Raw genomic sequence first — 13,821 nt, forward strand, 5'->3', positions numbered from 1 at the left:
TGATTCCTTCCTCCTTCACCCTTTCCTTCTCCCTTCTTAAAATCTTCTCTACTATATCAATTAAATCACCATAAAATTTGGCAGCTGACTTGAGTATTTTATTATTTGGGATTTCCCTTGGTGACCACTTAAATTTAGATTTTTTCCAGTCTCAACCATAATTTTACCCTTTACATGCTTAGAAATGTGGATGGCAGAATAACCAATTCTTGATTAGAAGTTCATTGACAGAGGACACTGGTGTTTTCATGCATTCGTGACTTTTTTCTTCCTCTTTTTGTCAAGAAAAAAGACATAGGAGTTTAGTGTGGTCAAGCCATGCAATGGAGGAATCTATATCTATTGAGACACCATATCTCCTTAGAGGGACTAGATTAGGAGATAACAGAAGAGGTCCAAAGTGGAATAATTAGAGGAATTATAACAATTGTTCATATGACTGTAAGCATTTACATAAAGTGCTTTCCTCAAAACAACTCTGTTGTATTTATATTAAAAATATTGTAATCCCCATTTTACAACTAAGAACACTAATAGGTCATCAGGAACATAGATTTTGATATTTAATGATTTGATTGTAAAAGTGGATAGGGAGGATAGTGAAAAACATGTTTGAAAGTATGGTTCTTTTTTTTAAAAGAAAGACTTTAAAAGTTTGCCATTCAGAGGCCTCATGTTTATATGAATATTATTCATCAAAATTTTCTTCAATAAAAGAATCAGAAGGCACCCAATATGGGAAACACCAAACAGCTTCACAAAAAATTAAACTGACCATATTTTAACAGATAGGAAATGACTAGTTATCGACATGGCCTTTATTTCAGAAATAGCTGTCTGTGTGCAATGAGGTCATTGGTTCATTAGGAAAAAGGCCTAAATCAATGCTAAATCAGCAAAAGGTTAAAGTTGACACTGCACAAAATTACAACAATGTCAGCCTGATGTTTTTCAATGAGCTATTGACACTCAAAAAATGGGAAATGGGAAAAAGGCAAAGAGATTGACTTTCATTATCTCCATTTCCTACAGAAGTTTCACTCACTTATATTAATAATCTATCAAAATGAGGTGAAAAGAACCCAGAAACTACTTTAATTAGCAATCACTTGACCTTCTTGCCAAAGAGAGAGTCAGAATATCCAAGGGCAACTAGGGTTTAGAACATAACCTCATTTCTAGAGACTTACAAAAGTTGGTAAGAGGTTATTGCTCATGAAGCAATAACAAGCAAGCAGCAAACAGTACTCAGAAATCTTGACATGAGACCCAGATAAACATGATTATCTCAGGAGCTTTTACAAATTAAACTAAAAGGAGGACAATTAATGCATGCACATTGGAACAGATCAATCAGTATTTCTATAATTATGTAGTCTCATCATTAATGGAAGTGAAAACCCCATGTTTGAACTCTAAAATCCCAGTATCCAATATGAGAAAGTAAAAATAGTACTTAAGAAAGGAACTCAAGAAGAGTGGTGTCATGGCCAAGTACCCAGACCAAGTACCAAGTGAAACCAGACTAGAGACAATCTAATTTAAAGAGCACCAAGTGCCTAGTTCCATGGCCTATCAGATAAGGAGGGAGGAACATAAGAATAAAATAAGAATACAATATTTCAGTGGATCTGTGATCTTATTAGTGGGAGGACTCCTTCCATCAGAGTAGATTACTACCCATCCATGACATCTTGTCTGAATCATTGTCATGTCTTCATTCTTTTGTAGAGGCACAGAAGTTACGCCTAATGTAAAGGAAGTTTGCCATTGACAATGGGTGGAAATCCTTCAATTATTCTTCAGTCTTACCACATGGCTAGCCAATCTCCTTTATCTATCATGCATTTCCTTGGTGGCTACCAATAAGCCTCAATCCTGTCAGTGAGTTAGGGGGATACTTACCCCAAGAATACGAAGATTTCCCCTTCTGCTGATGCTATGTGATGGCAAATTGTACCCATATAGCTACTTTCTCATTTCTATAATATTTTCAAAGAAGGACCTATGTAGTACATATAATCTTGAACATATGAGAAGAGTATAACTAGGCTTTCACATATAATGAACTGCATCTTCAGTCACACAATAAACTAAAAGGCATAGAAAATCTAGGGTCCTCACGTGTTTTGTTGAGTAAAATCTATAGGTAAGTATATATATTTTATAAATAAATAAATAAATATATATAAATATATATATATATATATATATATATATATATATATATATATATATATATAAATGAAAACAGAGCCAGATCTGGAGACAGGAGAGCCAAGGTTCAAATCTGAACTGACACTGCCTAGTTGTGTGACCCTGGGCAAGTCACAACCCCCATTACTTAGCTCTTACTGCTCTTCTGCCTTGGAACTCATACTTAGTTATTGATTCTAGGACAGAAGGTAAGGGCTTAAAATATATACTGTATATATAAACATATATACTATATATATGTATATATAATTCAGGAAGAACAAAGCATAGATTCAAAGATTCTTCTTTAGCAATGTCTCCTATATGTGTTCATAACATATAATATTCCTTCATGGATATGACCATAGAAATTATACTATCCACGAAATCTGTGACTGTTAATATCAGATAAGGTAATGATATTTTTCACTACCTTGGAGGGGAGTCCTATTGGAATCACCTAAAGACAAAGGAGGAGTTCTTTTAGACATTCTTGTTTGTGAATGACATTGGGCCAATTTAATCAAGCTCCAGATTGAAGGACTCCTCAATGAAATCCACAACTCCTCAAAAGACATAGACCTACCAATCCATACTATAAAAGCAAAGAGGATGAAAAAAAAATACCTATTGTCTAGACTATGGCATGCAGGTGGATAAGTAGTCAATCAAGTTAGGACAGCAAGAGGACTTTTGTGATCTTGGCCAACACTAGAAACATACAGTGAGTTTGAGTCAGAGTTGTTTCAGAAGATGAAAATAAACTGATTATATTTCTCAAATTAAGCCATGTTTCCAATAATCCCAAGATGCCTCTGACCCCAAAAGCTACCCCTTTAACAGCAGTATTCTTCCTCTGATGCTATGTGATGGCAAATCATAAAACAACACAGTTTCCAAAGAACCAAAATTTTGGTAATGGAGAGATAATGGTGGATATTTATAAACTGCAGCAATTGAGCAGTGCCAACTTCATCCAGGAAATAAAGGCAGTAAGATGCTCTCATATCTGGAGCTAGGAATACTAGAGACTAATGTCTATAAAGTATGAAGATACTTAGAAGAAAATCCTTAGTAGATTGAATAGCGCTTCTAGAGAAAATTTATGAGGAGTAAAGGATAAGAATTACATTGAGTAAAAAAAGTATAAGTAAGTTGGGATTTACATTGATGAATGAATGAGCATTTATTAAGTGCTACACTGAGTGCTAAGTTCTGTTAGACACAAACAGAAATGCAAAACATTCCCTGTTCTTAAGGAATTCCCATTCAAGTTGGGCAAGACAACAGAAAGCAGTGCTTCGCTATAGAGCAGATGGAAGAGTCTAGGGGTTCTTAGGATGTGTGGCATTGGTCAGCAGCAAATGTACAGGAGAGAGAATTTAGTAGTGTGAAGGTGAGATGGTTTCCTGTGTTCAAGGGGGTTTCTGCCCCATTCTCTTTATCACGCCTCTTGGGATATCTGTGGCCACATGACAGGATGATGGTTAAGACCTAGAAGGAAGATACACTGTGGTACAATTGAATGTAACAGACTTCTCTACTAGCAGCAATGCAGTGACCCAGGACAATTCTGAGGGACTAATGAGAAAGAGCACTATCCACATTCACAGGAAGAACTATGGGAATAGAAACACAGAAGAAAAACAACTGCTTGATCCCATGAGTTGATGGGGATATGATTGGGGATGTAGACTCTAAGCAATCACTCTAGTGATCAGTATGGAAATAGGTCTTGATCAATGACACACATAAAACCCAATGAAACTGCTCATTGACTACAAGAGGGGGTGGGAGGAGGGGAGGGAAAGAACATGAATCATGGAACCATGGAAAAATATTCTAAATGAATTAATTAAATACATTTTTTTCAAAAGAAAAAAATAGACCTGGAAGGAGCGTTAGAGGTCATCTAGTCCAACTATCTCATTTCACAGATGAGGAAATTGAGACTCAGAGAGTAACTTATATAGGGTCATACTAATTATAAAGTATCTGATACAGATCTGAATGCAGATATCCACAAATATTAACATTGGAAAAATAGTCTTCACCTGGCATTTGAAGCCTAAGATTTTCAATGAAATTTATTTTTTAAATTTTATTTAATTAGATGATTTAGAATAATTTTCCATCATTACAAGACTCATGTTCCTTCCCTCTCCTCTCCTACCCCCTCCCATATATGACGCACAACTCCACTAGGTTTAACATGTGCCATCGTGCAATGAAATTTAGATAGAGGTCCAAGTCTCTGACTCCAAATATAAATTTCCCAGTGTCTCTCTTTAAGCAGAGATGGATTGGCTGGTATGGTACATCCTAGTTCCCAAGAAACTCTTGCCTGAAACCATTCCCTGAGATATGAGGACTGGATTTAGCAAGCTAAATAGAGAGGCAGAGAAGCCAGAAGAGGTAAAAGTATCATCCTCTATCTAATGCTAGGTCAATCTAGTTAATTCAGTCTCTGAATGTTGAGTTTTATAAATTCAATTGCCAATAAATCAATAAAATATTTTTGAGTACCTGTTGCCCAATCCAATCCAATCCAACTTTCAAAGCATTTATTAATTACCTTCTGTGTAGCAGGTACTGTGCTGGGCACTGGAGATACAAAGACAAAATAAAAATTGGTCCCTGACCTCAAGAAATTTTACATTCTACCACAGGATTCAAGGGATCTGATCCCAGGCCCCTTATCACAACAATCATACAATCCCCAAGTGGCCATATTCCTCCAAGGACTGCCAGCAACAACCAGTAGCCCCCAGCCATTCTATCCTAGAGATAACCACATAGGATTCTTGGTCTAGAATATTATAGGTCACCCTCCTTCCAGGTTTCATTGACCACAATTTGGGGCCCTTTTTGATCTAACTAGTATTCTGCCCTGTATTGTGCCTACCAAATACTGAAACGCTTCTGGCTATGATGTGTAGAAAAATATGGTAGGTACCATGGGAAAGAAATACAAAAGAGATTATAATTTCTTCTCTGTCCTCAAAGAATTTATAGTTTAGTTGGCAGAAAAACTCAGACATATGAAAAGAGAGCTCTCAAAAGAAGGCAGCACACGAATAGTATTTAATGAATACTAATGACATTAAATGCTATGGACATAAGAAGAGGGGAAAGATCAATGTGTTTTGAAGGGAAATAGATGGGAGAAGGAAAGAGGAAATCACGGAAGGTTTTGGAACTTGGCAAGAATCAGATGGATAGAAGGGATTTTCCATATTGTCAAAGGTAGCAAGGTAGAAATACTTTGGGTAGGTTAGGAAAAAGCAATCAACAAGTCTAATTAGAGCCAAGAGTTTGTGTAAGAGATCATGGGAAGTAAGGTCTGAAAGGTAGATTGGAACTGCCTAACTGGCAGTCTAAGAAACAGGCTACTTTCTATAGGCAATGGGGGGGGCATTGAAGGGTTTTGATCAGTTTAATTTCATGAGTGAACCTGCTTTGAGAAAATTATTCTGGTAGCAGCAGGAGAAGCCTAGAGATAAAGCTACAAGTTATAGAAAAATCAAAGTTGATCAGGGCTGATAGAGGAGATGGGATAAAAATAGAAAGGAAGAACCAAAAACAGAGAGCACATGCCAAAACTGTAGCCTGTATGTCTAGGATGTTTCATGGACAGAAATGGGAGAGTCAAAGCTTGAGGGTAAGGTAATGAGTTCATGTTTGGCATATGCTGGTAGTTTAATCAGAAATATCATATAATCACATATCTATTACTGCAATGGACATTAGACATCATCACATTCAATGATGAGAAAAATTAGTCTGAGAAAGATTAAATGACTTGCTCAGGAATATAGCACTAGGAATTGTGGAAGGGCAAGTTTTAGTGCAGTTTTTCTTGACTCCATGCCTGGTGCTCTAGCCATATTGTCTGGCTGCCCATAGCTGGAGATGTGGGTTTGGAATATGGTTTGGGTATTAGGTTCTGTTCTTCAGTGATTCTTCCTTTGTCTAATGGTCTCTTCCAGAATACATTATTATAAATAATGGAAGTTGAGGAGAGAGGTAGGGCCAGATTGGGCCAATTTTGCAGGGAAATTTAGATAAAGGTCTAAATTAGGTGCTTTCCATTAAAGTTTCAATTGTTTTAAATGGGCTTATTTTTAGAGAATTAAAACAACTAGGATTATTCTGAATTATTCAAAAATTGAAATGAAATTCTGATCTCCTAAAAGTTAGTAATTAACTAAATTGATGAAATATGGTGGATTCAAAGGATTGGGGAAAAAAGACAGACAGAGACAAAGAGACAGATGGACAGACAGAGTCAAAGAAAGAGAATTAGAGAAGCAGAGACACAGAAACAGAGATAGGCAGAGATAGTGGCAGAGACAGAAAGAGAAACAGGACAAAATGATAGAGCCGGCCAAATTATCCTGAAAACTTAGGAAATAGAAGGAAAGCGTTTTCCCTTGTGTATTCAGGAGGCTGCTAGGGAAGAAAGGAAGAAAACTCAGATATAAATGTCATTAGGATTCTCACATTGATAATAAAAGAACATATATTCTAAAATAAATGAGCTGCTACTAAATAAAATACTTTTCCTCAAAATGTACATGGGAGAGAGCCAAAGTAAATTAAAAAGTATATTAAGACAACATCTGTATATTAATAACATCTTAAAATGACTTGATAATGGGGTAGCATGAAGCAGTATTATAAAATAATAATCAGAAATGTTATAGGATATGACTTAAAACCACACTACCCATTGCTAGACATTACTTAGTCTTTGATGTTTTGATGACACTGTTTTATTTGTTTGTTGATTTTTCTCTAGGATTTAAAAGGGACCCCAGTGATAATTAAAACCAATTTCATTTTACAGATAAGGAAAGGTGATTTACTCAGTGTCACAGTTAAATCATTGTAGAGCTGGAATTTGAAATCAGTTCCTCTGACCCTAAAGCCAGTGCTCTTTCCACAACAGTATAATATATACTCAATTTTTGATAACTATCTATAGATTCCCCTTTATAATACTTATAACTTCCCCTACATGTATAGGGCATTGAATTAATTTTTATTATCACCAATGATAATATCAATTCAAAAGGCAATGCTTCTAGATCTTCAAGATGTTTCTGTCCAGTAATTATTTATAATCATATATTTTTCTGAGTAGACTCATACTGTTATAAAGAAACAGCAGATATCCATGAATATTAACAATGGGAAAATAATCTCTGTTTGGCATTTGTTTAACACATTTTACTCTTCAACACATTTTTTTCAATTTTTTATTTCTTTGTGCCCTTTACATGTCTCTCTCTTTGAAGTGTTCAGCTAATCTTTTTTTTTTTTTTTGGATAACCAGTGAATAAATAAGGAGAATGGTATAGAAGAGAGATTATGGAATTTACATAGCCATTTCTGTAATTTAGGAATTTTTTGATTTACATCCCAGGGTTCTTCCCATAGGAGTCAGTAGCCTATAGTAGGTCTCTGCTGAGTGGCCTATGAGGCCATTGCAGTGACCTTTCTTTCTCATTCTGACATAGACTTCTCTTTGCCCTCTTTTTCCCTCACTTTTTTTTTACCTTTTTTGTATTCTATTCCTATTCTTCTGCTTTCTCATATGTGGTCTCCTGGAGTCCTAGTCCAGGAACTTATTCCCTATAATAACACTTCCTCCCTAAAGCATCCCTGACAAAGGATCATGCAGTTTTACGTGGAAGACTTCCAATGAATTATACACTTCTAGAGATGGGTTTAAAGAAAAATCATAGCCATGGCCCAAAAGAACAACTTGCCTCCATTTCAGATCTTATACCAGGAAGTTTAACATCTTGATTACTTACATAAAGAAGTCATAGAAAAAAACTCTAGGAACTATTCTTTTCACTTGTCCAATAGTGAAGACTTCTAACAGCTCTCCTATTTGTCTTTGTTGACCACAGAAGTAGAAGAAAGTTCAGTATCATTAATTATGTTTGATTCTTCTGAGTCAGCTCACCATGACAGGGGTCAGTCCTGAGGCCAGTGGGAATTAAAAGTATTCAGACCAAGAATCTGAAAGTTTCTGTAAAAGAATGAGTCCTTTATCTTGATGAGAGTGGATGGGGTGATAGAAGAGAAAAGAGAGTAAAAGGTGAGGAGAATAAAATACTAGAAAACCATATCATTTCTTAGCAGTCCTTCCCAAAACTTCATTCTTAATATATAGTATATTTCATGAGACCTTTGGTCACCTGACTCAGAATCTCAGTCTTTAAAAACAAGGATTTCTTCCTTTCCATTGTGATTTGAATCATTTCTTCCCCCTTATTTATATCTAGGATACATTCCTGACTCTTCTGGACTTTCACCAGCATGTGGCTTGACTGGGTACCTTTATTCCCCAAGCTATCCCACTTTTCATGATCATTTTATATGTTATTTTTCCCTCATTGCCCATGAAAATGCAAGATCCTTAAAGGTGGAGACTTTCTTTCTGCTTGTATTTGTATTCCCATTGCCTGTACATTGTAAGTAATTAACAAATGCTTGTTCTTTTGCTTTTGTTTTTAATCAGTAGAAGTGGAAAGTATTGACTCTCACTTGTAAAAAAATCTCTTTTAGAAATGTTAAATTATATCTACTTCCAGCCCACTGTCTTATTCAGGCATTCCTTCACTCATTCATTAAATTCAGTAAATATTTATCAGATGTCTATAGAATATGGAGCACTGTGCTAGAAGCTGGGGATGATGTGAACAAGAGAAGATCCTTGTACTCAGACAGCTTAAAATCTAGGACAGAGGTTATAGTTTCCCTTTGGGATCACCTATTGGGCATATAGTCATTTGCTAGCTCTCAAGGGAATACATGAGAATTGTAAATCAGTCCAATCATTTTGGAGAAGAATGTGGGACTATGCCCAAAGTGCAATAAAACTCTATACCCTTAGATCTAACAATACAGCTACTACATCTGCATCCCAAAGAAGCTAAAGGAAAAGGAAAAGGACCTATTAGGACAAAAAATATTTATAGCAGCTCTTTTTGTGTTGGCAAAGAAGTAGAAACTGAGGGAATGCCCTTCAATTGGGTAATGGGTACAAAAGTTGTGATATATGATTGTGATGGAGAATTGTTCTGTGATAAGAAATGATGAGGGGGATAGTTTTAGAAAAATGTGGGAAGACCTATACAAACTGATGCAAATGAAGTTAGAAGAACCAGGAGAACATTGTACATGGCAACAGTAACTAAAAAAAATACTATCCGCCTCCAGAGAAAGCGCAAATGAACTTTATGTGCAGATTCAAGCATAATTTTCTCACTATTTTTCTCGCTTTATTTTGCAATGTGGCCAACATGGAAATATATCTTGCTTTATTTCGCATATAAAATTGATATACTATTTGCTTTCTCAGTGAGTGAGAGAGGGACTGAAGGGGGAGAAAGAAATTTAGAACTCAAATTTTTAAAGAAATTGTTTAAAACCAATAATAATTTTTAATTAAAAAAAATTGTATATCAGTCTTTCAGGTACTTGTCCTCTAGCTGAGGAGGGAAGACATCCTCATATGAAATAGCCTAGTTCAAGTACAAGATAGTGTATATATATGCTACAAATGAGCAGCTTAGACAGTAAGCAGAATAGAGCTGACACAAAAAGCAGGGAATCCAGGAGCTGGAGTAGTTAGGGTGGGCTCCATGGATGTGTGTGGGAGGAGATTTATTCCTTCCAATGGGACGATGTCTGTGGACTGGAGGAATTCGGAATGTTTTAATGGAAGAAACAGGGCTTAAGTTGGATTTTGAACAAGTAGGTTTTGAATAGGTACAAGGGAAAAAGAAAGGTATACCAGTGAAGGAAATGATATAAATGAAGGCCCATCTCTGGTAATGAGCATTGCATATGGAGGTGGCAGTACCAGAAAGGATTTGCATAATCTTGATAAAATGGTGGTCTAGGGCAGTTGAGTCTCACAGATGTTTCCAAGATAGATTAGAAGAGATGAGTCCAAAGTCAGAGAGGACTGCTAGAAAGTTGTTGCATTAATACAAGAGTGAGCCAATGAAGAGCTGGCCTAGGATTGCCACTATGGAGAGGTGAGAAGAAAAGAGGAGAAAATCAATAGGACTTGGTGACTGAGTTGACATAGGGATAGGGAGGTAAGGTAAGAGTAAAGATGAATCCAGAGAACTTTCCATAGCTATCTTCCCTCCATTGTCAAGATGTGGCACATCCATTGTCCAAGTAGTGAAGACTTTTTTTCTTACCATCCATGCCTGGGGAAGTAAATGTCAACTGAGAAAAGGAGATAGATAGGTCATAGATATTCCCAGAACTCTAACTCTAGATCTTGCTTGGATTTAAGCAGGAAGGAAAACACACATCCACATCCACTTCCACCCACTATGACTGGAAGAAAAATTAAAGATCAATCAAATTTACTTCTGCTAATGTATTGCTGCCTTCAGTTGCCTTAATAAAGAGCTAGAAGTTGGGTTGTAATGCTTTACATGTAGTAGGATAGGGACAAGATCTATGATTTTATTTTTATAGGAAATGATAATACATGGTTAACCCAGATCAAATTGCTTACCATCTCTGGGAGAGGGGTGCAAAGGGAGGAAGGGAGGCAATTTGGGTCATACAACTTCAGAAAAAACTTATGTGGAAATTTATTACATGTAATTGACAAAATAAAATATCCTTATTTTTATAGGGAACTCACAAATGAGCATTCCTTCTGCTAGTACAAGTTAGCACCTTCCCTTAATTAAAATTGTGGTGCTACCTAAAATTTTGAGTGGTTAGGGGATTCACTAAGGGTCTCATCACTAGTACATTAGAGAGGTGTGACCCTAGACCAGTTTTCTAGTCATTATTTCAAACTGTTTTTCTTATAGGGATTTAATAAATATTTGCTAAAGGGTTGAGACGACTCCATCAGGCCAGCAGGACATAGAGGAAAGTTCCCCTCAAAGCACCGCACATGGAGAGCTGCTGGTATCCTCTACACATAAAACCAGCTCTAGCCTAGGACCCAGATAATTTACCTTCTAGAAAATCAGCCCCTGGAGAATTAAAAACAGGTTGTGTCTGGGGGTGGGGGGCGGTTAAGGATGAGAACTCTCTTGGAGCCTGTGGAATCAATAGGTAAGTTCAGAATTGGTATTGGTGACAAATGGCTTCTGATTAAAAAAAAAAGCTCATCATGACTCTTATATAGCCCATTCAGCTATTAATAACCTAGATATTTCTTGGGGAGAGATGATAATTCTTACCTACCTCACAGAGGTGCCAGGAGGATCAATTAGCAAATGTTTTGTTTCAGGCAGATTGAAGATGAAAATTGAAAACAAAAAGCTCTATAAATGATCACTTCCTTGATGGTGATGATGATTATCATCATCACCATCATCATTATTCCTGCCTTTGCTGTGCCATCAGCTCTGCTGCCATTGTAAATCAGACGAGGATGCTGCTGGGGGGTGACTAGAGGATAAGGAGTTGGAAAAGACAGTGGGGATGAGGCTAAGGGCACACAGAAAATCTGCCTCCTGCTTCAGAACCTGATCATCTCTTAACCCCACATCCTTTCACATTTGTGTTTATTTGGCATTTAGGACTGCCTGCCAAGGAGGAATGGGACCTACTGAAAGCCACCCTTTCATCCTCCAAAAAAACTTGGGGTGAGACTTGACTTGGCACATGGGAGTTGTTTAATCAGTGTTGTTTGGGTTGGATTAGATTGGTTTAAAGGGAACTGGATCTTTTCCATTGGCCTTGTTAGGAGCTGTTGCTTCCTCCACCTTGACTTGAAAAGTCCACTAAGTCACCAAGGGTTAGACAACCAAGTTAAGACTTTTATTAATTTATCTATCCATAGAAATATATACTTTTCCTGATATAAGGCATATAATAATAAATATACATGTCTACTACATGCATAAATATATTTCTCTGTACACACATACACTTTATAAACATGTATATTACCTACAAGTTGTTTTGATCATTTACATTAATTAGGACATTAGCCCAGATTAGTTGATTATCAAACTTTGAAAGGCAAAAAGATCATAGGATCAACAAATTTCCAGTTACAAAGAAACTTAGAGGTGATTTAGTTCAACAACTTCATTTTAAAAACATGGAAAATGAGTGCTAAAGAAGAGATATGCCAGGGGCAGCTGGGTAGCTCAGCGGATTGAGAGCCAGGCCTAGAGATAGGAGATCCTGGGTTCAAATCCAGCCTCAGACACTTCCTAGCTGTGTGACCCTGGGCAAGTCACTTGTAGCCACCATTGCCTAGCCCTTACTGCTCTTCTGCCTTGGAACCAATACACAGTACTGATTCTAAGGCAGAAGGTCAGGGTATAAAAAAAAAAGAGAGACATGCCTTGTGAGGACTGGGAGCTTCTTGAGAGCAGACATCATGGTTTCTGAGTTGTTTTGTCTCTCCATGGCTTAGCATAGTATCTGGCACATTGTTGTTGTTAAGTCATTTTTATTTGTGTCCAATTCTCTTTGTGACCCCATTTGGGTTTTTTTTTTGGCAAAGATACTGGAATGGTTTGCTATTTCCTTCTCCAGCTCATTTGACAGATGTGGAAACTGAGGCCAACAGTGTTAAGTGACTTGCCTAGGGCTACACAGCTAGTAAGTATCTGAGACAAATTTGAGCTCAGGTCTTCCTGACTCCAGTTGACTGATTCTGAAGAAGACTATGATGGAGACAATGGTGCAGAAAGAAAATAATATAATATTACATAATGTGGCATATATTTTGACTTCCACCAAAGACCTCCTTCAATGCCTCACTGTGGCAAGTTGCATATACTCTTGGATCTAGTAAGCCCCCCCAAGATAAAAAGGCTTTGATGTGGGATACTTACAAACTGTCTGACCTTGAACAAGTCACTTAATCATGTCTGCCTCCGTCTCCTCATTTGTAAAATGAACTGGAGAAGGAAATGGCCAACTACTCTAGTACCTGCCAAGAAAACCCCAAATGCAGTCAGAAGAGTGGGACAAGACTGAAAAACAGCAACAATGTGACTATATACATATGAAATACATGTATATGCAAATATATATATGTAAATGTATATCATGTGTGTGTAAGCTCTGTAGGTTGTCCACATACCTGCAAATCCTATTCTGGATCATTGTTGTACTCATCTGTTTTTAATCTCTGTTACTCACAAAACAAGAGTGAGAAGTGATGAGAAGTGATGGATGGTCCATGTACTCCATTTGGGGCAGCTCTCCGAATGTCACGAGAACCCCATGTGGCAGTCTTCAGAAAGGGCATGGACAAGAGCCACACAAGGCGGTCAGGCGTGGAAGGGTTGGGATCTGCATCATGGGAGGGAATGTCCACCTTGGTCAAGTAAGAGACATATTAAGTAGTTGAATAACAAGAACATTTTTTAATGGATCGATGATTTCCTCAATGGAGGGAGTTCTCAGTAAGAAATTTCTTCTACTAATGTATATCTGAACTTTCTTTATGACATAAAGTTTCCTGGAGCCCATAGAGGTGCCATATGTATCATGGAAGGACGTGAACTCATGTTTTTATGACTCTAAGGTCAGAGACTATCCAGGTTGCCTCTATTACTACTACTTCTTCTATTATTGTTACTGCTGCTGCTACTACTA

General features: G+C 37.0%; 1 long non-coding RNA gene across 2 annotated transcripts in view; it reads right to left on the reverse strand.

The window, feature by feature from the left end:
- Positions 1–2,256: 2,256 nt before the first annotated feature.
- LOC103092823 (uncharacterized) overlaps positions 2,257–13,821 on the reverse strand; it is a 52,951-nt gene continuing 41,386 nt past the window's right edge. Inside the window, exons 3-4 of one of the 2 annotated variants that reach the window (XR_008917833.1) lie at positions 13,304–13,540; positions 2,257–13,150 (exon numbers count right to left, since the gene is read on the reverse strand). This is a non-coding gene — a long non-coding RNA (uncharacterized LOC103092823). Of the gene's footprint in view, positions 13,541–13,821 lie in introns of both variants that reach the window. The other variant, XR_008917832.1, reaches the window with a different exon arrangement.

The sequence above is a fragment of the Monodelphis domestica genome, chromosome 3, assembly GCF_027887165.1.
Source record: "Monodelphis domestica isolate mMonDom1 chromosome 3, mMonDom1.pri, whole genome shotgun sequence".
Taxonomy (NCBI): Eukaryota; Metazoa; Chordata; class Mammalia; order Didelphimorphia; family Didelphidae; genus Monodelphis; species Monodelphis domestica.